Raw genomic sequence first — 20,036 nt, forward strand, 5'->3', positions numbered from 1 at the left:
CAAAATCGGAGGGAAAATGGGATCATTAAAGTGATTCTTAGCGTACTGTGATGTGGTGGAATTGGGCAGTGCTAGGTGAAATAGACTATTTCTTTACGTAGTTTGACTTCCTTAAGGAAAAAGGGGATTTAGCTCAGTGGTAGAGCGCATGCTTTGCATGTATGAGGTCCTGGGTTCAATCCCCAGCATCTCCATTCAAATTAACTCTTTGGGGAATAGCTTTACAGTTGATTAATCTGTGATGAGCTACACTGAATAGACAAGATCCTTGCATCTAATCATCATCAGTGCTCCTCTCTCCAGAGACTAATCTACACCTTCTATAGGTATATTTTGCTAGCTGAAAGTGAGTGAAATAGAGACTCCACCCAGAAGATGACTCACTGTTTAAATCACTAGCAATGTATTTCAAGAGTAAGGTGGCAGGTGTGGGGATGCACTATCCTAATGGTCCTTAGTGCGACATTGCAATAACAGACTTTTTCAAATAGTTCATAGAAGCTCATAGTTTCTAAAAACCAAAATCGGAGGGAAAATAGGATCATTAAAGTGATTCTTAGCATACTTTGATGTGGTGGAATTGGGCACTGCTAGGTTAAATAACAGAGAATTCCTTTACGTAGTTTGATATCCTTATGGAAAGAGGGGATGTAGCTCAGTGGTAGAGAGCATGCTTTGCATGTATGAGGTCCTGGGTTCAATCCCCAGCGTTTCCAATTGATATCGATTCTTCAGGAAATTGCTATACAGTTGTTTAATCTGTGATGAGCTACACTGAATAGACAAGATCCTTGCATCTAATCATCATCAGTGCTCCTCTCTCCAGACACTAATCTACACCTTCTATAGGTATAGTTTGCTAGCTGAAAGTGAGTGAAATAGAGACTCCACCACGGAGATGACTCACTGTTTAAATCACTAGCAATGTATTTCAAGAGTAAGGTGGCAAGTGTGGGGATGCACTATCCTAATGGTCCTTAGTGCGACATTGCAATAACAGACTTTTTCAAATAGTTCATAGAAGCTCATAGTTTCTAAAAACCAAAATCGGAGGGAAAATAGGATCATTAAAGTGATTCTTAGCATACTTTGATGTGGTGGAATTGGGCACTGCTAGGTTAAATAACAGAGAATTCCTTTACGTAGTTTGATATCCTTATGGAAAAAGGGGATGTAGCTCAGTGGTAGAGAGCATGCTTTGCATGTATGAGGTCCTGGGTTCAATCCCCAGCGTCTCCAATTGATATCAATTCTTCAGGAAATTGCTATACAGTTGTTTAAGCTGTGATGAGCTACACTGAATAGACAAGATCCTTGCATCTAATCATCATCAGTGCTCCTCTCTCCGGACACTAATCTACACCTTCTTTAGGTATATTTTGCTAGCTGAAAGTGAGTGAAATAGAGACTCCACCCAGGAGATGACTCACCCTTTAAATCACTAGCAATGTATTTCAAGAGTAAGGTGGCAGGTGTGGGGATGCACTATCCTAATGGTCCTTAGTGCGACATTGCAATAACAGACTTTTTCAAATAGTTCATAGAAGCTCATAGTTTCTAAAAACCAAAATCGGAGGGAAAATGGGATCATTAAAGTGATTCTTAGCATACTGTGATGTGGTGGAATTGGGCACTGCTAGGTTAAATAACAGAATATTCCTTTACGTAGTTTGATATCGTTAAGGAAAAAGGGGATGTAGCTCAGTGGTAGAGCGCATGTTTCGCATTTTAGAGGTCCTGGGTACAATCCCCAGCATCTCCAAATAATCTAAACTCTTCAGGAAATTGCTTTACAGTTGATTAAGCTGTGATGAGCTACACTGAATAGACAAGATCCTTGCAACTAATTATCATCAGTGCTCCTCTCTCTCCCGTTACCAATCTACACCTGCTATAGGTATATTTTGCTAGCAGAAAGTGAGTGAAATAGAGACTCCACCCAGGAGGTGACTCACCTTTTAAATCACTAGCAATGTATTTCAAGAGTAAGGTGGCAGGTGTGGGGATGCACTATCCTTATGGTGTGATATTGCAATAACAGACTTTTTCAAATAGTTCATAGAAGCTCATAGTTTCTAAAAACCAAAATCGGAGGGAAAATGGGATCATTAAAGTGATTCTTAGCATACTGTGATGTGGTGGAATTGGGCAGTGTTAGGTTAAATAACAGAATATTCCTTTACGTAGTTTGATATCCTTATGGAAAAAGGGGATGTAGCTCAGTGGTAGAGCGCATGCTTTGCATGTATGAGGTCCTGGGTTCAATCCCCAGCATCTCCAAATGATCTCAATTCTTATGGAAATTACTTTACATTTGATTAAGCTGTGATGAGCTACACTGAATAGACAAGATCCTTGCATCTACTTATCGGCAGTGCTCCTGTCTCTCCCGTTACCAATCTACACCTGCTTTAGGTATATTTTGCTAGCAGAAAGTGAGTGAAATAGAGACTCCACCCAGGAGGTGACTCACCTTTTAAATCACTAGCAATGAATTTCAAGAGTAAGGTGGCAGGTGTGGGGGTGCACTATCCTAATGGTGTGACATTGCAATAACAGACTTTTTCAAATAGTTCATAGAAGCTCATAGTTTCTAAAAACCAAAATCGGAGAGAAAATGGGATCATTAAAGTGATTCTTAGCGTACTGTGATGTGGTGGAATTGGGCAGTGCTAGGTCGAATGACAGAATATTCCTTTACGTAGTTTGATTTCCTTAATGGAAAAGGGGATGTAGCTCAGTGGTAGAGCGCATGCTTCGCATGTATGAGGTCCTGGGTTCAATACCCAGCATCTCCATTCAATCTCAACTTTTCAGGAAATAGCTTTACAGTTGATTAACCTGTGATGAGGTAAACTGAATAGACAAGATCCTTGCATCTAATTATCATCAGTGCTCCTCTCTCCCAATACTAATCTACACCTTCTTTAGGTATATTTTGCTAGCTGAAAGTGAGTGAAATAGAGACTCCACCCAGGAGATGACTCACCCTTTAAATCACTAGCAATGTATTTCAAGAGTAAGGTGGCAGGTGTGGGGATGCACTATCCTAATGGTCCTTAGTGCGACATTGCAATAACAGACTTTTTCAAATAGTTCATAGAAGCTCATAGTTTCTAAAAACCAAAATCGGAGGGAAAATAGGATCATTAAAGTGATTCTTAGCATACTGTGATGTGGTGGAATTGGGCACTGCTAGGTTAAATAACAGAATATTCCTTTACGTAGTTTGATATCTTTATGGAAAAGGGGGATGTAGCTCAGTGGTAGAGCGCATGCTTTGCATGTATAAGGTCCTGGGTTCAATCCCCAGCTTCTCCAATTGATATCAATTCTTCAGGAAATTGCTTTACAGTTGTTTAAGCTTTGATGAGCTACACTGAATAGACAAGATCCTTGCATCTACTTATCGGCAGTGCTCCTGTCTCTCCCATTACCAATCTACACCTGCTTTAGGTATATTTTGCTAGCAGAAAGTGAGTGAAATAGAGACTCCACCCAGGAGGTGACTCACCTTTTAAATCACTAGCAATGTATTTCAAGAGTAAGGTGGCAGGTGTGGGGATGCACTATCCTAATGGTGTGACATTGCAATAACAGACTTTTTCAAATAGTTCATAGAAGCTCATAGTTTCTAAAAACCAAAATCGGAGGGAAAATGGCATCATTAAAGTGATTCTTAGCGTACTGTGATGTGGTGGAATTGGGCAGTGCTAGGTGAAATAGACTATTTCTTTACGTAGTTTGACTTCCTTAAGGAAAAAGGGGATGTACCTCAGTGGTAGAGCGCATGCTTTGCATGTATGAGGTCCTGGGTTCAATCCCCAGCATCTCAATTAAAATTAACTCTTTGGGGAATAGCTTTACAGTTGATTAATCTGTGATGAGCTACACTGAATAGACAAGATCCTTGCATCTACTTATCGGCAGTGCTCCTGTCTCTCCCGTTACCAATCTACACCTGCTTTAGGTATATTTTGCTAGCAGAAAGTGAGTGAAATAGAGACTCCACCCAGGAGGTGACTCACCTTTTAAATCACTAGCAATGAATTTCAAGAGTAAGGTGGCAGGTGTGGGGGTGCACTATCCTAATGGTGTGACATTGCAATAACAGACTTTTTCAAATAGTTCATAGAAGCTCATAGTTTCTAAAAACCAAAATCGGAGAGAAAATGGGATCATTAAAGTGATTCTTAGCGTACTGTGATGTGGTGGAATTGGGCAGTGCTAGGTCGAATGACAGAATATTCCTTTACGTAGTTTGATTTCCTTAATGGAAAAGGGGATGTAGCTCAGTGGTAGAGCGCATGCTTCGCATGTATGAGGTCCTGGGTTCAATACCCAGCATCTCCATTCAATCTCAACTTTTCAGGAAATAGCTTTACAGTTGATTAACCTGTGATGAGGTAAACTGAATAGACAAGATCCTTGCATCTAATTATCATCAGTGCTCCTCTCTCCCAATACTAATCTACACCTTCTTTAGGTATATTTTGCTAGCTGAAAGTGAGTGAAATAGAGACTCCACCCAGGAGATGACTCACCCTTTAAATCACTAGCAATGTATTTCAAGAGTAAGGTGGCAGGTGTGGGGATGCACTATCCTAATGGTCCTTAGTGCGACATTGCAATAACAGACTTTTTCAAATAGTTCATAGAAGCTCATAGTTTCTAAAAACCAAAATCGGAGGGAAAATAGGATCATTAAAGTGATTCTTAGCATACTGTGATGTGGTGGAATTGGGCACTGCTAGGTTAAATAACAGAATATTCCTTTACGTAGTTTGATATCTTTATGGAAAAGGGGGATGTAGCTCAGTGGTAGAGCGCATGCTTTGCATGTATAAGGTCCTGGGTTCAATCCCCAGCTTCTCAATTAAATTAACTCTTTGGGGAATAGCTTTACAGTTGATTAATCTGTGATGAGCTACACTGAATAGACAAGATCCTTGCATCTAATGATCATCAGTGCTCCTCTCTCCGGACACTAATCTACACCTTCTTTAGGTATATTTTGCTAGCTGAAAGTGAGTGAAATAGACTCCACCCAGGAGATGACTCACCCTTTAAATCACTAGCAATGTATTTCAAGAGTAAGGTGGCAGGTGTGGGGATGCACTATCCTAATGGTCCTTAGTGCGACATTGCAATAACAGACTTTTTCAAATAGTTCATAGAAGCTTATAGTTTCTAAAAACCAAAATCGGAGGGAAAATGGGATCATTAAAGTGATTCTTAGCATAATGTGATGTGGTGGAATTGGGCACTGCTAGGTTAAATAACAGAATATTCCTTTACGTAGTTTGATATCCTTATGGAAAAAGGGGATGTAGCTCAGTGGTAGAGCGCATGTTTCGCATTTTAGAGGTCCTGGGTACAATCCCCAGCATTTCCAAATGATCTAAACTCTTCAGGAAATTGGTTTACAGTTGATTAAGCTGTGATGAGCTACACTGAATAGACAAGATCCTTGCAACTAATTATCATCAGTGCTCCTCTCTCTCCCGTTACCAATCTACACCTGCTATAGGTATATTTTGCTAGCAGAAAGTGAGTGAAATAGAAACTCCACCCAGGAGGTGACTCACCTTTTAAATCACTAGCAATGTATTTCAAGAGTAAGGTGGCAGGTGTGGGGATGCACTATCCTAATGGTCCTTAGTGCGACATTGCAATAACAGACTTTTTCAAATAGTTCATAGAAGCTCATAGTTTCTAAAAACCAAAATCGGAGGTAAAATGGGATCATTAAAGTGATTCTTAGCGTACTGTGATGTGGTTGAATTGGGCAGTGCTAGGTGAAATAGACTATTCCTTTACGTAGTTTGACTTCCTTAAGGAAAAAGGGGATGTAGGTCCGTGGTAGAGCGCATGCTTTGCATGTATGAGGTCCTCGGTTCAATCCCCAGCATCTCCATAAATTTTAACTCTTTGGGGAATAGCTTTACAGTTGATTAATCTGTGATGAGCTACACTGAATAGACAAGATCCTTGCATCTAATTATCGTCCGTGCTCCACTCTCTGGACACTAATCTACACCTTCTTTAGGTATATTTTGCTAGCAGAAAGTGAGTGAAATAGAGACTCCACCCAGGAGATGACTCACCCTTTAAATCACTAGCAATGTATTTCAAGAGTAAGGTGGCAGGTGTGGGGATGCACTATCCTAATGGTCCTTAGTGCGACATTGCAATAACAGACTTTTTCAAATAGTTCATAGAAGCTCATAGTTTCTAAAAACCAAAATCGGAGGGAAAATGGGATCATTAAAGTGATTCTTAGCGTACTGTGATGTGTTGGAATTGGGCAGTGCTAGGTGAAATAGACTATTCCTTTACGTAGTTTGACTTCCTCAAGGAAAAAGGGGATGTAGCTCAGTGGTAGAGCACATGCTTTGCATGTATGAGGTCCTGGGTTCAATCCCCAGCATCTCCATTCAAATTAACTCTTTGGGGAATAGCTTTACAGTTGATTAATCTGTGATGAGCTACACTGAATAGACAAGATCCTTGCATCTAATTATCATCAGTGCTCCACTCTCCGGACACTAATCTACACCTTCTTTAGGTATATTTTGCTAGCAGAAAGTGAGTGAAATAGAGACTCCACCCAGGAGATGACTCACCCTTTAAATCACTAGCAATGTATTTCAAGAGTAAGGTGGCAGGTGTGGGGATGCACTATCCTAATGGTCCTTAGTGCGACATTGCAATAACAGACTTTTTCAAATAGTTCAAGGAAGCTCATAGTTTCTAAAAACCAAAATCGGAGGGAAAATGGGATCATTAAAGTGATTCTTAGCATACTGTGATGTGGTGGAATTGGGCACTGCTAGGTTGAATAACAGAATATTCCTTTACGTAGTTTGATTTCCTTAAGGGTAAAGGGGATGTAGCTCAGTGGTAGAGCGCATGCCTCGCATGTATGAGGTCCTGGGTTCAATCCCCAGCATCTCCAATTGATTTCAATTCTTCAGGAAATTGCTTTACAGTTGATTAACCTGTGATGAGCTACACTGAATAGACAAGATCATTGCATCTACTTATCGGTAGTGCTCCTGTCTCTCCCGTTACCAATCTACACCTGCTTTAGGTATATTTTGCTAGCAGAAAGTGAGTGAAATAGAGACTCCACCCAGGAGGTGACTCACCTTTTAAATCACTAGCAATGTATTTCAAGAGTAAGGTGGCAGGTGTGGGGGTGCACTATCCTAATGGTGTGACATTGCAATAACAGACTTTTTCAAATAGTTCATAGGAGCTCATAGTTTCTAAAAACCAAAATCGGAGGGAAAATGGGATCATTAAAGTGATTCTTAGCGTACTGTGATGTGGTGGAATTGGGCAGTGCTAGGTTGAATAACAGAATATTCCTTTACGTAGTTTGATTTCCTTAAGGGAAAAGGGGATGTAGCTCAGTGGTAGAGCGCATGCTTTGCATGTATGAGGTCCTGGGTTCAATCCCCAGCATCTCCATTTAATCTCAACACTTCAGGAAATATCTTTACAGTTGATTAACCTGTGATGAGGTAAACAGAATAGACAAGATCCTTGCATCTAATTATCATCAGTGCTCCTCTCTCCCAATACTAATCTACACCTTCTTTAGGTATATTTTGCTAGCTGAAAGTGAATGAAATAGAGACTCCACCCAGGAGATAACTCACCCTTTAAATCACTAGCAATGTATTTCAAGAGTAAGGTGGCAGGTGTGGGGATGCACTATCCTAATGGTCCTTAGTGCGACATTGCAATAACAGACTTTTTCAAATAGTTCATAGAAGCTCATAGTTTCTAAAAACCAAAATCGGAGGTAAAATGGGATCATTAAAGTGATTCTTAGCATACTGTGATGTGGTGGAACTGGGCACTGCTAGGTTAAATAACAGAATATTCCTTTACGTAGTTTGTTATCCTTATGGAAAAAGGGGATGTAGCTCAGTGGTAGAGCGCATGCTTTGCATGTATGAGGTCCTGGGTTCAATCCCCAGCATCTCCAATTGATCTCAATTCTTCAGGAAATTGATTTACAGTTGATTAAGTTGTGATGAGCTACACTGAATAGACAAGATCCTTGCATCTACTTATCGGCAGTGCTCCTGTCTCTCCCGTTACCAATCTACACCTGCTTTAGGTATATTTTGCTAGCAGAAAGTGAGTGAAATAGAGACTCCACCCAGGAGGTGACTCACCTTTTAAATCACTAGCAATGTATTTCAAGAGTAAGGTGGCAGGTGTGGGGGTGCACTATCCTAATGGTGTGACATTGCAATAACAGACTTTTTCAAATAGTTCATAGAAGCTCATAGTTTCTAAAAACCAAAATCGGAGGGAAAATGGGATCATTAAAGTGATTCTTAGCGTACTGTGATGTGGTGGAATTGGGCAGTGCTAGGTGAAATAGACTATTTCTTTACGTAGTTTGACTTCCTTAAGGAAAAAGGGGATTTAGCTCAGTGGTAGAGCGCATGCTTTGCATGTATGAGGTCCTGGGTTCAATCCCCAGCATCTCCATTCAAATTAACTCTTTGGGGAATAGCTTTACAGTTGATTAATCTGTGATGAGCTACACTGAATAGACAAGATCCTTGCATCTAATCATCATCAGTGCTCCACTCTCCGGACACTAATCTACACCTTCTTTAGGTATATTTTGCTAGCAGAAAGTGAGTGAAATAGAGACTCCACCCAGGAGATGACTCACCCTTTAAATCACTAGCAATGTATTTCAAGAGTAAGGTGGCAGGTGTGGGGATGCACTATCCTAATGGTCCTTAGTGCGACATTGCAATAACAGACTTTTTCAAATAGTTCAAGGAAGCTCATAGTTTCTAAAAACCAAAATCGGAGGGAAAATGGGATCATTAAAGTGATTCTTAGCATACTGTGATGTGGTGGAATTGGGCACTGCTAGGTTGAATAACAGAATATTCCTTTACGTAGTTTGATTTCCTTAAGGGTAAAGGGGATGTAGCTCAGTGGTAGAGCGCATGCCTCGCATGTATGAGGTCCTGGGTTCAATCCCCAGCATCTCCAATTGATTTCAATTCTTCAGGAAATTGCTTTACAGTTGATTAACCTGTGATGAGCTACACTGAATAGACAAGATCATTGCATCTACTTATCGGTAGTGCTCCTGTCTCTCCCGTTACCAATCTACACCTGCTTTAGGTATATTTTGCTAGCAGAAAGTGAGTGAAATAGAGACTCCACCCAGGAGGTGACTCACCTTTTAAATCACTAGCAATGTATTTCAAGAGTAAGGTGGCAGGTGTGGGGGTGCACTATCCTAATGGTGTGACATTGCAATAACAGACTTTTTCAAATAGTTCATAGGAGCTCATAGTTTCTAAAAACCAAAATCGGAGGGAAAATGGGATCATTAAAGTGATTCTTAGCGTACTGTGATGTGGTGGAATTGGGCAGTGCTAGGTTGAATAACAGAATATTCCTTTACGTAGTTTGATTTCCTTAAGGGAAAAGGGGATGTAGCTCAGTGGTAGAGCGCATGCTTTGCATGTATGAGGTCCTGGGTTCAATCCCCAGCATCTCCATTTAATCTCAACACTTCAGGAAATATCTTTACAGTTGATTAACCTGTGATGAGGTAAACAGAATAGACAAGATCCTTGCATCTAATTATCATCAGTGCTCCTCTCTCCCAATACTAATCTACACCTTCTTTAGGTATATTTTGCTAGCTGAAAGTGAATGAAATAGAGACTCCACCCAGGAGATAACTCACCCTTTAAATCACTAGCAATGTATTTCAAGAGTAAGGTGGCAGGTGTGGGGATGCACTATCCTAATGGTCCTTAGTGCGACATTGCAATAACAGACTTTTTCAAATAGTTCATAGAAGCTCATAGTTTCTAAAAACCAAAATCGGAGGTAAAATGGGATCATTAAAGTGATTCTTAGCATACTGTGATGTGGTGGAACTGGGCACTGCTAGGTTAAATAACAGAATATTCCTTTACGTAGTTTGATATCCTTATGGAAAAAGGGGATGTAGCTCAGTGGTAGAGCGCATGCTTTGCATGTATGAGGTCCTGGGTTCAATCCCCAGCATCTCCAATTGATCTCAATTCTTCAGGAAATTGATTTACAGTTGATTAAGTTGTGATGAGCTACACTGAATAGACAAGATCCTTGCATCTACTTATCGGCAGTGCTCCTGTCTCTCCCGTTACCAATCTACACCTGCTTTAGGTATATTTTGCTAGCAGAAAGTGAGTGAAATAGAGACTCCACCCAGGAGGTGACTCACCTTTTAAATCACTAGCAATGTATTTCAAGAGTAAGGTGGCAGGTGTGGGGGTGCACTATCCTAATGGTGTGACATTGCAATAACAGACTTTTTCAAATAGTTCATAGAAGCTCATAGTTTCTAAAAACCAAAATCGGAGGGAAAATGGGATCATTAAAGTGATTCTTAGCGTACTGTGATGTGGTGGAATTGGGCAGTGCTAGGTGAAATAGACTATTTCTTTACGTAGTTTGACTTCCTTAAGGAAAAAGGGGATTTAGCTCAGTGGTAGAGCGCATGCTTTGCATGTATGAGGTCCTGGGTTCAATCCCCAGCATCTCCATTCAAATTAACTCTTTGGGGAATAGCTTTACAGTTGATTAATCTGTGATGAGCTACACTGAATAGACAAGATCCTTGCATCTAATCATCATCAGTGCTCCTCTCTCCGGACACTAATCTACACCTTCTTTAGGTATATTTTGCTAGCTGAAAGTGAGTGAAATAGAGACTCCACCCAGGAGATGACTCACTGTTTAAATCACTAGCAATGTATTTCAAGAGTAAGGTGGCAGGTGTGGGGATGCACTATCCTAATGGTCCTTAGTGCGACATTGCAATAACAGACTTTTTCAAATAGTTCATAGAAGCTCATAGTTTCTAAAAACCAAAATCGGAGGGAAAATGGGATCATTAAAGTGATTCTTAGCGTACTGTGATGTGGTGGAATTGGGCAGTGCTAGGTTGAATAACAGAATATTGCTTTACGTAGTTTGATTTCCTTAAGGGAAAAGGGGATGTAGCTCAGTGGTAGAGCGCATGCTTTGCATGTATGAGGTCCTGGGTTCAATCCCCAGCATCTCCATTTAATCTCAACACTTCAGGAAATATCTTTACAGTTGATTAACCTGTGATGAGGTAAACAGAATAGACAAGATCCTTGCATCTAATTATCATCAGTGCTCCTCTCTCCCAATACTAATCTACACCTTCTTTAGGTATATTTTGCTAGCTGAAAGTGAATGAAATAGAGACTCCACCCAGGAGATAACTCACCCTTTAAATCACTAGCAATGTATTTCAAGAGTAAGGTGGCAGGTGTGGGGATGCACTATCCTAATGGTCCTTAGTGCGACATTGCAATAACAGACTTTTTCAAATAGTTCATAGAAGCTCATAGTTTCTAAAAACCAAAATCGGAGGGAAAATGGGATCATTAAAGTGATTCTCAGCATACTGTGATGTGGTGGAATTGGGCACTGCTAGGTTAAATAACAGAATATTCCTTTACGTAGTTTGATATCCTTACGGACAAAGGGGATGTAGCTCAGTGGTAGAGCGCATGCTTTGCATGTATGAGGTCCTGGGTTCAATCCCCAGCATCTCCAATTGATCTCAATTCTTCAGGAAATTGCTTTACAGTTGATTAAGTTGTGATGAGCTACACTGAATAGACAAGATCCTTGCATCTACTTATCGGCAGTGCTCCTGTCTCTCCCGTTACCAATCTACACCTGCTTTAGGTATATTTTGCTAGCAGAAAGTGAGTGAAATAGAGACTCCACCCAGGAGGTGACTCACCTTTTAAATCACTAGCAATGTATTTCAAGAGTAAGGTGGCAGGTGTGGGGGTGCACTATCCTAATGGTGTGACATTGCAATAACAGACTTTTTCAAATAGTTCATAGAAGCTCATAGTTTCTAAAAACCAAAATCGGAGGGAAAATGGGATCATTAAAGTGATTCTTAGCGTACTGTGATGTGGTGGAATTGGGCAGTGCTAGGTGAAATTACTATTTCTTTACGTAGTTTGACTTCCTTAAGGAAAAAGGGGATTTAGCTCAGTGGTAGAGCGCATGCTTTGCATGTATGAGGTCCTGGGTTCAATCCCCAGCATCTCCATTCAAATTAACTCTTTGGGGAATAGCTTTACAGTTGATTAATCTGTGATGAGCTACACTGAATAGACAAGATCCTTGCATCTAATCATCATCAGTGCTCCTCTCTCCGGACACTAATCTACACCTTCTTTAGGTATATTTTGCTAGCTGAAAGTGAGTGAAATAGAGACTCCACCCAGGAGATGACTCACTGTTTAAATCACTAGCAATGTATTTCAAGAGTAAGGTGGCAGGTGTGGGGATGCACTATCCTAATGGTCCTTAGTGCGACATTGCAATAACAGACTTTTTCAAATAGTTCATAGAAGCTCATAGTTTCTAAAAACCAAAATCGGAGGGAAAATGGGATCATTAAAGTGATTCTTAGCGTACTGTGATGTGGTGGAATTGGGCAGTGCTAGGTTGAATAACAGAATATTGCTTTACGTAGTTTGATTTCCTTAAGGGAAAAGGGGATGTAGCTCAGTGGTAGAGCGCATGCTTTGCATGTATGAGGTCCTGGGTTCAATCCCCAGCATCTCCATTTAATCTCAACACTTCAGGAAATATCTTTACAGTTGATTAACCTGTGATGAGGTAAACAGAATAGACAAGATCCTTGCATCTAATTATCATCAGTGCTCCTCTCTCCCAATACTAATCTACACCTTCTTTAGGTATATTTTGCTAGCTGAAAGTGAATGAAATAGAGACTCCACCCAGGAGATAACTCACCCTTTAAATCACTAGCAATGTATTTCAAGAGTAAGGTGGCAGGTGTGGGGATGCACTATCCTAATGGTCCTTAGTGCGACATTGCAATAACAGACTTTTTCAAATAGTTCATAGAAGCTCATAGTTTCTAAAAACCAAAATCGGAGGGAAAATGGGATCATTAAAGTGATTCTCAGCATACTGTGATGTGGTGGAATTGGGCACTGCTAGGTTAAATAACAGAATATTCCTTTACGTAGTTTGATATCCTTACGGACAAAGGGGATGTAGCTCAGTGGTAGAGCGCATGCTTTGCATGTATGAGGTCCTGGGTTCAATCCCCAGCATCTCCAATTGATCTCAATTCTTCAGGAAATTGCTTTACAGTTGATTAAGTTGTGATGAGCTACACTGAATAGACAAGATCCTTGCATCTACTTATCGGCAGTGCTCCTGTCTCTCCCGTTACCAATCTACACCTGCTTTAGGTATATTTTGCTAGCAGAAAGTGAGTGAAATAGAGACTCCACCCAGGAGGTGACTCACCTTTTAAATCACTAGCAATGTATTTCAAGAGTAAGGTGGCAGGTGTGGGGGTGCACTATCCTAATGGTGTGACATTGCAATAACAGACTTTTTCAAATAGTTCATAGAAGCTCATAGTTTCTAAAAACCAAAATCGGAGGGAAAATGGGATCATTAAAGTGATTCTTAGCGTACTGTGATGTGGTGGAATTGGGCAGTGCTAGGTGAAATAGACTATTTCTTTACGTAGTTTGACTTCCTTAAGGAAAAAGGGGATTTAGCTCAGTGGTAGAGCGCATGCTTTGCATGTATGAGGTCCTGGGTTCAATCCCCAGCATCTCCATTCAAATTAACTCTTTGGGGAATAGCTTTACAGTTGATTAATCTGTGATGAGCTACACTGAATAGACAAGATCCTTGCATCTAATCATCATCAGTGCTCCTCTCTCCGGACACTAATCTACACCTTCTTTAGGTATATTTTGCTAGCTGAAAGTGAGTGAAATAGAGACTCCACCCAGGAGATGACTCACTGTTTAAATCACTAGCAATGTATTTCAAGAGTAAGGTGGCAGGTGTGGGGATGCACTATCCTAATGGTCCTTAGTGCGACATTGCAATAACAGACTTTTTCAAATAGTTCATAGAAGCTCATAGTTTCTAAAAACCAAAATCGGAGGGAAAATGGGATCATTAAAGTGATTCTTAGCGTACTGTGATGTGGTGGAATTGGGCAGTGCTAGGTTGAATAACAGAATATTGCTTTACGTAGTTTGATTTCCTTAAGGGAAAAGGGGATGTAGCTCAGTGGTAGAGCGCATGCTTTGCATGTATGAGGTCCTGGGTTCAATCCCCAGCATCTCCATTTAATCTCAACACTTCAGGAAATATCTTTACAGTTGATTAACCTGTGATGAGGTAAACAGAATAGACAAGATCCTTGCATCTAATTATCATCAGTGCTCCTCTCTCCCAATACTAATCTACACCTTCTTTAGGTATATTTTGCTAGCTGAAAGTGAATGAAATAGAGACTCCACCCAGGAGATAACTCACCCTTTAAATCACTAGCAATGTATTTCAAGAGTAAGGTGGCAGGTGTGGGGATGCACTATCCTAATGGTCCTTAGTGCGACATTGCAATAACAGACTTTTTCAAATAGTTCATAGAAGCTCATAGTTTCTAAAAACCAAAATCGGAGGGAAAATGGGATCATTAAAGTGATTCTCAGCATACTGTGATGTGGTGGAATTGGGCACTGCTAGGTTAAATAACAGAATATTCCTTTACGTAGTTTGATATCTTTACGGACAAAGGGGATGTAGCTCAGTGGTAGAGCGCATGCTTTGCATGTATGAGGTCCTGGGTTCAATCCCCAGCATCTCCAATTGATCTCAATTCTTCAGGAAATTGCTTTACAGTTGATTAAGTTGTGATGAGCTACACTGAATAGACAAGATCCTTGCATCTACTTATCGGCAGTGCTCCTGTCTCTCCCGTTACCAATCTACACCTGCTTTAGGTATATTTTGCTAGCAGAAAGTGAGTGAAATAGAGACTCCACCCAGGAGGTGACTCACCTTTTAAATCACTAGCAATGTATTTCAAGAGTAAGGTGGCAGGTGTGGGGGTGCACTATCCTAATGGTGTGACATTGCAATAACAGACTTTTTCAAATAGTTCATAGAAGCTCATAGTTTCTAAAAACCAAAATCGGAGGGAAAATGGGATCATTAAAGTGATTCTTAGCGTACTGTGATGTGGTGGAATTGGGCAGTGCTAGGTGAAATAGACTATTTCTTTACGTAGTTTGACTTCCTTAAGGAAAAAGGGGATTTAGCTCAGTGGTAGAGCGCATGCTTTGCATGTATGAGGTCCTGGGTTCAATCCCCAGCATCTCCATTCAAATTAACTCTTTGGGGAATAGCTTTACAGTTGATTAATCTGTGATGAGCTACACTGAATAGACAAGATCCTTGCATCTAATCATCATCAGTGCTCCTCTCTCCGGACACTAATCTACACCTTCTTTAGGTATATTTTGCTAGCTGAAAGTGAGTGAAATAGAGACTCCACCCAGGAGATGACTCACCCTTTAAATCACTAGCAATGTATTTCAAGAGTAAGGTGGCAGGTGTGGGGATGCACTATCCTAATGGTCCTTAGTGCGACATTGCAATAACAGACTTTTTCAAATAGTTCATAGAAGCTCATAGTTTCTAAAAACCAAAATCGGAGGGAAAATGGGATCATTAAAGTGATTCTTAGCATACTGTGATGTGGTGGAATTGGGCACTGCTAGGTTAAATAACAGAATATTCCTTTACGTAGTTTGATATCGTTAAGGAAAAAGGGGATGTAGCTCAGTGGTAGAGCGCATGTTTCGCATTTTAGAGGTCCTGGGTACAATCCCCAGCATCTCCAAATAATCTAAACTCTTCAGGAAATTGCTTTACAGTTGATTAAGCTGTGATGAGCTACACTGAATAGACAAGATCCTTGCAACTAATTATCATCAGTGCTCCTCTCTCTCCCGTTACCAATCTACACCTGCTATAGGTATATTTTGCTAGCAGAAAGTGAGTGAAATAGAGACTGCACCCAGGAGGTGACTCACCTTTTAAATCACTAGCAATGTATTTCAAGAGTAAGGTGGCAGGTGTGGGGATGCACTATCCTTATGGTGTGACATTGCAATAACAGACTTTTTCAAATAGTTCATAGAAGCTCATAGTTTCTAAAAACCAAAATCGGAGGGAAAATGGGATCATTAAAGTGATTCTTAGCATACTGTGATGTGGTGGAATTGGGCAGTGTTAGGTTAAATAACAGAATATTGCTTTACGTAGTTAGATGTCCTTATGGAAAAAGGGGATGTAGCTCAGTGGTAGAGCGCATGCTTTGCATGTATGAGGTCCTGGGTTCAATCCCCAGCATCTCCAAATGATCTCAATTCTTATGGAAATTACTTTACATTTGATTAAGCTGTGATGAGCTACACTGAATAGACAAGATCCTAGCATCTACTTATCGGCAGTGCTCCTGTCTCTCCCGTTACCAATCTACACCTGCTTTAGGTATATTTTGCTAGCAGAAAGTGAGTGAAATAGAGACTCCACCCAGGAGGTGACTCACCTTTTAAATCACTAGCAATGAATTTCAAGAGTAAGGTGGCAGGTGTGGGGGTGCACTATCCTAATGGTGTGACATTGCAATAACAGACTTTTTCAAATAGTTCATAGAAGCTCATAGTTTCTAAAAACCAAAATCGGAGAGAAAATGGGATCATTAAAGTGATTCTTAGCGTACTGTGATGTGGTGGAATTGGGCAGTGCTAGGTCGAATAACAGAATATACCTTTACGTAGTTTGATTTCCTTAATGGAAAAGGGGATGTAGCTCAGTGGTAGAGCGCATGCTTCGCATGTATGAGGTCCTGGGTTCAATCCCCAGCATCTCCATTCAATCTCGACTTTTCAGGAAATAGCTTTACAGTTGATTAACCTGTGATGAGGTAAACTGAATAGACAAGATCCTTGCATCTAATTATCATCAGTGCTCCTCTCTCCCAATACTAATCTACACCTTCTTTAGGTATATTTTGCTAGCTGAAAGTGAGTGAAATAGAGACTCCACCCAGGAGATGACTCACCCTTTAAATCACTAGCAATGTATTTCAAGAGTAAGGTGGCAGGTGTGGGGATGCACTATCCTAATGGTCCTTAGTGCGACATTGCAATAACAGACTTTTTCAAATAGTTCATAGAAGCTCATAGTTTCTAAAAACCAAAATCGGAGGGAAAATAGGATCATTAAAGTGATTCTTAGCATACTGTGATGTGGTGGAATTGGGCACTGCTAGGTCAAATAACAGAATATTCCTTTACGTAGTTTGATATCCTTATGGAAAAGGGGGATGTAGCTCAGTGGTAGAGCGCATGCTTTGCATGTATAAGGTTCTGGGTTCAATCCCCAGCGTCTCCAATTGATATCAATTCTTCAGGAAATTGCTTTACAGTTGTTTAAGCTTTGATGAGCTACACTGAATAGACAAGATCCTTGCATCTACTTATCGGCAGTGCTCCTGTCTCTCCCGTTACCAATCTACACCTGCTTTAGGTATATTTTGCTAGCAGAAAGTGAGTGAAATAGAGACTCCACCCAGGAGGTGACTCACCTTTTAAATCACTAGCAATGTATTTCAAGAGTAAGGTGGCAGGTGTGGGGATGCACTATCCTAATGGTGTGACATTGCAATAACAGACTTTTTCAAATAGTTCATAGAAGCTCATAGTTTCTAAAAACCAAAATCGGAGGGAAAATGGCATCATTAAAGTGATTCTTAGCGTACTGTGATGTGGTGGAATTGGGCAGTGCTAGGTGAAATAGACTATTTCTTTACGTAGTTTGACTTCCTTTAGGAAAAAGGGGATGTACCTCAGTGGTAGAGCGCATGCTTTGCATGTATGAGGTCCTGGGTTCAATCCCCAGCATCTCAATTCAAATTAACTCTTTGGGGAATAGCTTTACAGTTGATTAATCTGTGATGAGCTACACTGAATAGACAAGATCCTTGCATCTAATGATCATCAGTGCTCCTCTCTCCGGACACTAATCTACACCTTCTTTAGGTATATTTTGCTAGCTGAAAGTGAGTGAAATAGACTCCACCCAGGAGATGACTCACCCTTTAAATCACTAGCAATGTATTTCAAGAGTAAGGTGGCAGGTGTGGGGATGCACTATCCTAATGGTCCTTAGTGCGACATTGCAATAACAGACTTTTTCAAATAGTTCAAAGAAGCTCATAGTTTCTAAAAACCAAAATCGGAGGGAAAATGGGATCATTAAAGTGATTCTTAGCATACTGTGATGTGGTGGAATTGGGCACTGCTAGGTTAAATAACAGAATATTGCTTTACGTAGTTTGATATCCTTATGGAAAAAGGGGATGTAGCTCAGTGGTAGAGCGCATGTTTCGCATTTTAGAGGTCCTGGGTACGATCCCCAGCATTTCCAAATGATCTAAACTCTTCAGGAAATTGGTTTACAGTTGATTAAGCTGTGATGAGCTACACTGAATAGACAAGATCCTTGCAACTAATTATCATCAGTGCTCCTCTCTCTCCCGTTACCAATCTACACCTGCTATAGGTATATTTTGCTAGCAGAAAGTGAGTGAAATAGAGACTCCACCCAGGAGGTGACTCACCTTTTAAATCACTAGCAATGTATTTCAAGAGTAAGGTGGCAGGTGTGGGGATGCACTATCCTAATGGTCCTTAGTGCGACATTGCAATAACAGACTTTTTCAAATAGTTCATAGAAGCTCATAGTTTCTAAAAACCAAAATCGGAGGGAAAATGGGATCATTAAAGTGATTCTTAGCGTACTGTGATGTGGTTGAATTGGGCAGTGCTAGGTGAAATAGACTATTCTTTTACGTAGTTTGACTTCCTTAAGGAAAAAGGGGATGTAGGTCCGTGGTAGAGCGCATGCTTTGCATGTATGAGGTCCTGGGTTCAATCCCCAGCATCTCCATAAATTTTAACTCTTTGGGGAATAGCTTTACAGTTGATTAATCTGTGATGAGCTACACTGAATAGACAAGATCCTTGCATCTAATTATCATCAGTGCTCCACTCTCTGGACACTAATCTACACCTTCTTTAGGTATATTTTGCTAGCAGAAAGTGAGTGAAATAGAGACTCCACCCAGGAGATGACTCACCCTTTAAATCACTAGCAATGTATTTCAAGAGTAAGGTGGCAGGTGTGGGGATGCACTATCCTAATGGTCCTTAGTGCGACATTGCAATAACAGACTTTTTCAAATAGTTCATAGAAGCTCATAGTTTCTAAAAACCAAAATCGGAGGGAAAATGGGATCATTAAAGTGATTCTTAGCGTACTGTGATGTGTTGGAATTGGGCAGTGCTAGGTGAAATAGACTATTCCTTTACGTAGTTTGACTTCCTTAAGGAAAAAGGGGATGTAGCTCAGTGGTAGAGCACATGCTTTGCATGTATGAGGTCCTGGGTTCAATCCCCAGCATCTCCATTCAAATTAACTCTTTGGGGAATAGCTTTACAGTTGATTAATCTGTGATGAGCTACACTGAATAGACAAGATCCTTGCATCTAATTATCATCAGTGCTCCACTCTCCGGACACTAATCTACACCTTCTTTAGGTATATTCTGCTAGCAGAAAGTGAGTGAAATAGAGACTCCACCCAGGAGATGACTCACCCTTTAAATCACTAGCAATGTATTTCAAGAGTAAGGTGGCAGGTGTGGGGATGCACTATCCTAATGGTCCTTAGTGCGACATTGCAATAACAGACTTTTTCAAATAGTTCAAGGAAGCTCATAGTTTCTAAAAACCAAAATCGGAGGGAAAATGGGATCATTAAAGTGATTCTTAGCATACTGTGATGTGGTGGAATTGGGCACTGCTAGGTTGAATAACAGAATATTCCTTTACGTAGTTTGATTTCCTTAAGGGAAAAGGGGATGTAGCTCAGTGGTAGAGCGCATGCTTCGCATGTATGAGGTCCTGGGTTCAATCCCCAGCATCTCCAATTGATTTCAATTCTTCAGGAAATTGCTTTACAGTTGATTACCCTGTGATGAGCTACACTGAATAGACAAGATCAATGCATCTACT

The 20,036-nt window shown here is 40.5% G+C and overlaps 1 protein-coding gene and 34 non-coding genes across 37 annotated transcripts in view; 34 read left to right on the forward strand and 1 right to left on the reverse strand.

Moving 5' to 3' along the window:
• m1ap (meiosis 1 associated protein) overlaps nt 1-20,036 on the reverse strand; it is a 175,017-nt gene that overhangs the window by 98,542 nt on the left and 56,439 nt on the right. The gene's annotated exons all lie outside the window — the stretch shown is intronic.
• trnaa-cgc (transfer RNA alanine (anticodon CGC)) lies at nt 123-194 on the forward strand. The gene has a single exon. It is a non-coding gene; the product is annotated as a tRNA-Ala (tRNA).
• Nucleotides 645-716, forward strand: trnaa-ugc (transfer RNA alanine (anticodon UGC)). The gene has a single exon. It is a non-coding gene; the product is annotated as a tRNA-Ala (tRNA).
• Nucleotides 1,168-1,239, forward strand: trnaa-ugc (transfer RNA alanine (anticodon UGC)). The gene has a single exon. It is a non-coding gene; the product is annotated as a tRNA-Ala (tRNA).
• trnaa-ugc (transfer RNA alanine (anticodon UGC)) lies at nt 2,209-2,280 on the forward strand. Its single transcript has one exon. It is a non-coding gene; the product is annotated as a tRNA-Ala (tRNA).
• On the forward strand, nt 2,727-2,798 carry trnaa-ugc (transfer RNA alanine (anticodon UGC)). Its single transcript has one exon. It is a non-coding gene; the product is annotated as a tRNA-Ala (tRNA).
• Nucleotides 3,250-3,321, forward strand: trnaa-cgc (transfer RNA alanine (anticodon CGC)). The gene has a single exon. It is a non-coding gene; the product is annotated as a tRNA-Ala (tRNA).
• On the forward strand, nt 3,765-3,836 carry trnaa-cgc (transfer RNA alanine (anticodon CGC)). The gene has a single exon. It is a non-coding gene; the product is annotated as a tRNA-Ala (tRNA).
• Nucleotides 4,282-4,353, forward strand: trnaa-ugc (transfer RNA alanine (anticodon UGC)). Its single transcript has one exon. It is a non-coding gene; the product is annotated as a tRNA-Ala (tRNA).
• trnaa-ugc (transfer RNA alanine (anticodon UGC)) lies at nt 4,805-4,876 on the forward strand. Its single transcript has one exon. It is a non-coding gene; the product is annotated as a tRNA-Ala (tRNA).
• Nucleotides 6,365-6,436, forward strand: trnaa-cgc (transfer RNA alanine (anticodon CGC)). Its single transcript has one exon. It is a non-coding gene; the product is annotated as a tRNA-Ala (tRNA).
• trnaa-ugc (transfer RNA alanine (anticodon UGC)) lies at nt 6,887-6,958 on the forward strand. The gene has a single exon. It is a non-coding gene; the product is annotated as a tRNA-Ala (tRNA).
• On the forward strand, nt 7,405-7,476 carry trnaa-ugc (transfer RNA alanine (anticodon UGC)). Its single transcript has one exon. It is a non-coding gene; the product is annotated as a tRNA-Ala (tRNA).
• Nucleotides 7,928-7,999, forward strand: trnaa-ugc (transfer RNA alanine (anticodon UGC)). The gene has a single exon. It is a non-coding gene; the product is annotated as a tRNA-Ala (tRNA).
• On the forward strand, nt 8,443-8,514 carry trnaa-ugc (transfer RNA alanine (anticodon UGC)). Its single transcript has one exon. It is a non-coding gene; the product is annotated as a tRNA-Ala (tRNA).
• On the forward strand, nt 8,965-9,036 carry trnaa-ugc (transfer RNA alanine (anticodon UGC)). Its single transcript has one exon. It is a non-coding gene; the product is annotated as a tRNA-Ala (tRNA).
• On the forward strand, nt 9,483-9,554 carry trnaa-ugc (transfer RNA alanine (anticodon UGC)). The gene has a single exon. It is a non-coding gene; the product is annotated as a tRNA-Ala (tRNA).
• Nucleotides 10,006-10,077, forward strand: trnaa-ugc (transfer RNA alanine (anticodon UGC)). Its single transcript has one exon. It is a non-coding gene; the product is annotated as a tRNA-Ala (tRNA).
• trnaa-ugc (transfer RNA alanine (anticodon UGC)) lies at nt 10,521-10,592 on the forward strand. Its single transcript has one exon. It is a non-coding gene; the product is annotated as a tRNA-Ala (tRNA).
• On the forward strand, nt 11,043-11,114 carry trnaa-ugc (transfer RNA alanine (anticodon UGC)). The gene has a single exon. It is a non-coding gene; the product is annotated as a tRNA-Ala (tRNA).
• trnaa-ugc (transfer RNA alanine (anticodon UGC)) lies at nt 11,566-11,637 on the forward strand. Its single transcript has one exon. It is a non-coding gene; the product is annotated as a tRNA-Ala (tRNA).
• On the forward strand, nt 12,080-12,151 carry trnaa-ugc (transfer RNA alanine (anticodon UGC)). The gene has a single exon. It is a non-coding gene; the product is annotated as a tRNA-Ala (tRNA).
• On the forward strand, nt 12,602-12,673 carry trnaa-ugc (transfer RNA alanine (anticodon UGC)). The gene has a single exon. It is a non-coding gene; the product is annotated as a tRNA-Ala (tRNA).
• trnaa-ugc (transfer RNA alanine (anticodon UGC)) lies at nt 13,125-13,196 on the forward strand. The gene has a single exon. It is a non-coding gene; the product is annotated as a tRNA-Ala (tRNA).
• Nucleotides 13,640-13,711, forward strand: trnaa-ugc (transfer RNA alanine (anticodon UGC)). Its single transcript has one exon. It is a non-coding gene; the product is annotated as a tRNA-Ala (tRNA).
• trnaa-cgc (transfer RNA alanine (anticodon CGC)) lies at nt 14,162-14,233 on the forward strand. The gene has a single exon. It is a non-coding gene; the product is annotated as a tRNA-Ala (tRNA).
• Nucleotides 14,685-14,756, forward strand: trnaa-cgc (transfer RNA alanine (anticodon CGC)). The gene has a single exon. It is a non-coding gene; the product is annotated as a tRNA-Ala (tRNA).
• trnaa-ugc (transfer RNA alanine (anticodon UGC)) lies at nt 15,200-15,271 on the forward strand. Its single transcript has one exon. It is a non-coding gene; the product is annotated as a tRNA-Ala (tRNA).
• trnaa-cgc (transfer RNA alanine (anticodon CGC)) lies at nt 16,240-16,311 on the forward strand. Its single transcript has one exon. It is a non-coding gene; the product is annotated as a tRNA-Ala (tRNA).
• On the forward strand, nt 16,758-16,829 carry trnaa-cgc (transfer RNA alanine (anticodon CGC)). Its single transcript has one exon. It is a non-coding gene; the product is annotated as a tRNA-Ala (tRNA).
• Nucleotides 17,281-17,352, forward strand: trnaa-ugc (transfer RNA alanine (anticodon UGC)). Its single transcript has one exon. It is a non-coding gene; the product is annotated as a tRNA-Ala (tRNA).
• On the forward strand, nt 17,796-17,867 carry trnaa-ugc (transfer RNA alanine (anticodon UGC)). The gene has a single exon. It is a non-coding gene; the product is annotated as a tRNA-Ala (tRNA).
• Nucleotides 18,838-18,909, forward strand: trnaa-ugc (transfer RNA alanine (anticodon UGC)). The gene has a single exon. It is a non-coding gene; the product is annotated as a tRNA-Ala (tRNA).
• trnaa-ugc (transfer RNA alanine (anticodon UGC)) lies at nt 19,357-19,428 on the forward strand. Its single transcript has one exon. It is a non-coding gene; the product is annotated as a tRNA-Ala (tRNA).
• On the forward strand, nt 19,879-19,950 carry trnaa-ugc (transfer RNA alanine (anticodon UGC)). The gene has a single exon. It is a non-coding gene; the product is annotated as a tRNA-Ala (tRNA).

The sequence above is a fragment of the Nothobranchius furzeri genome, chromosome 2 (assembly GCF_043380555.1).
Source record: "Nothobranchius furzeri strain GRZ-AD chromosome 2, NfurGRZ-RIMD1, whole genome shotgun sequence".
Lineage (NCBI taxonomy): Eukaryota > Metazoa > Chordata > Actinopteri > Cyprinodontiformes > Nothobranchiidae > Nothobranchius > Nothobranchius furzeri.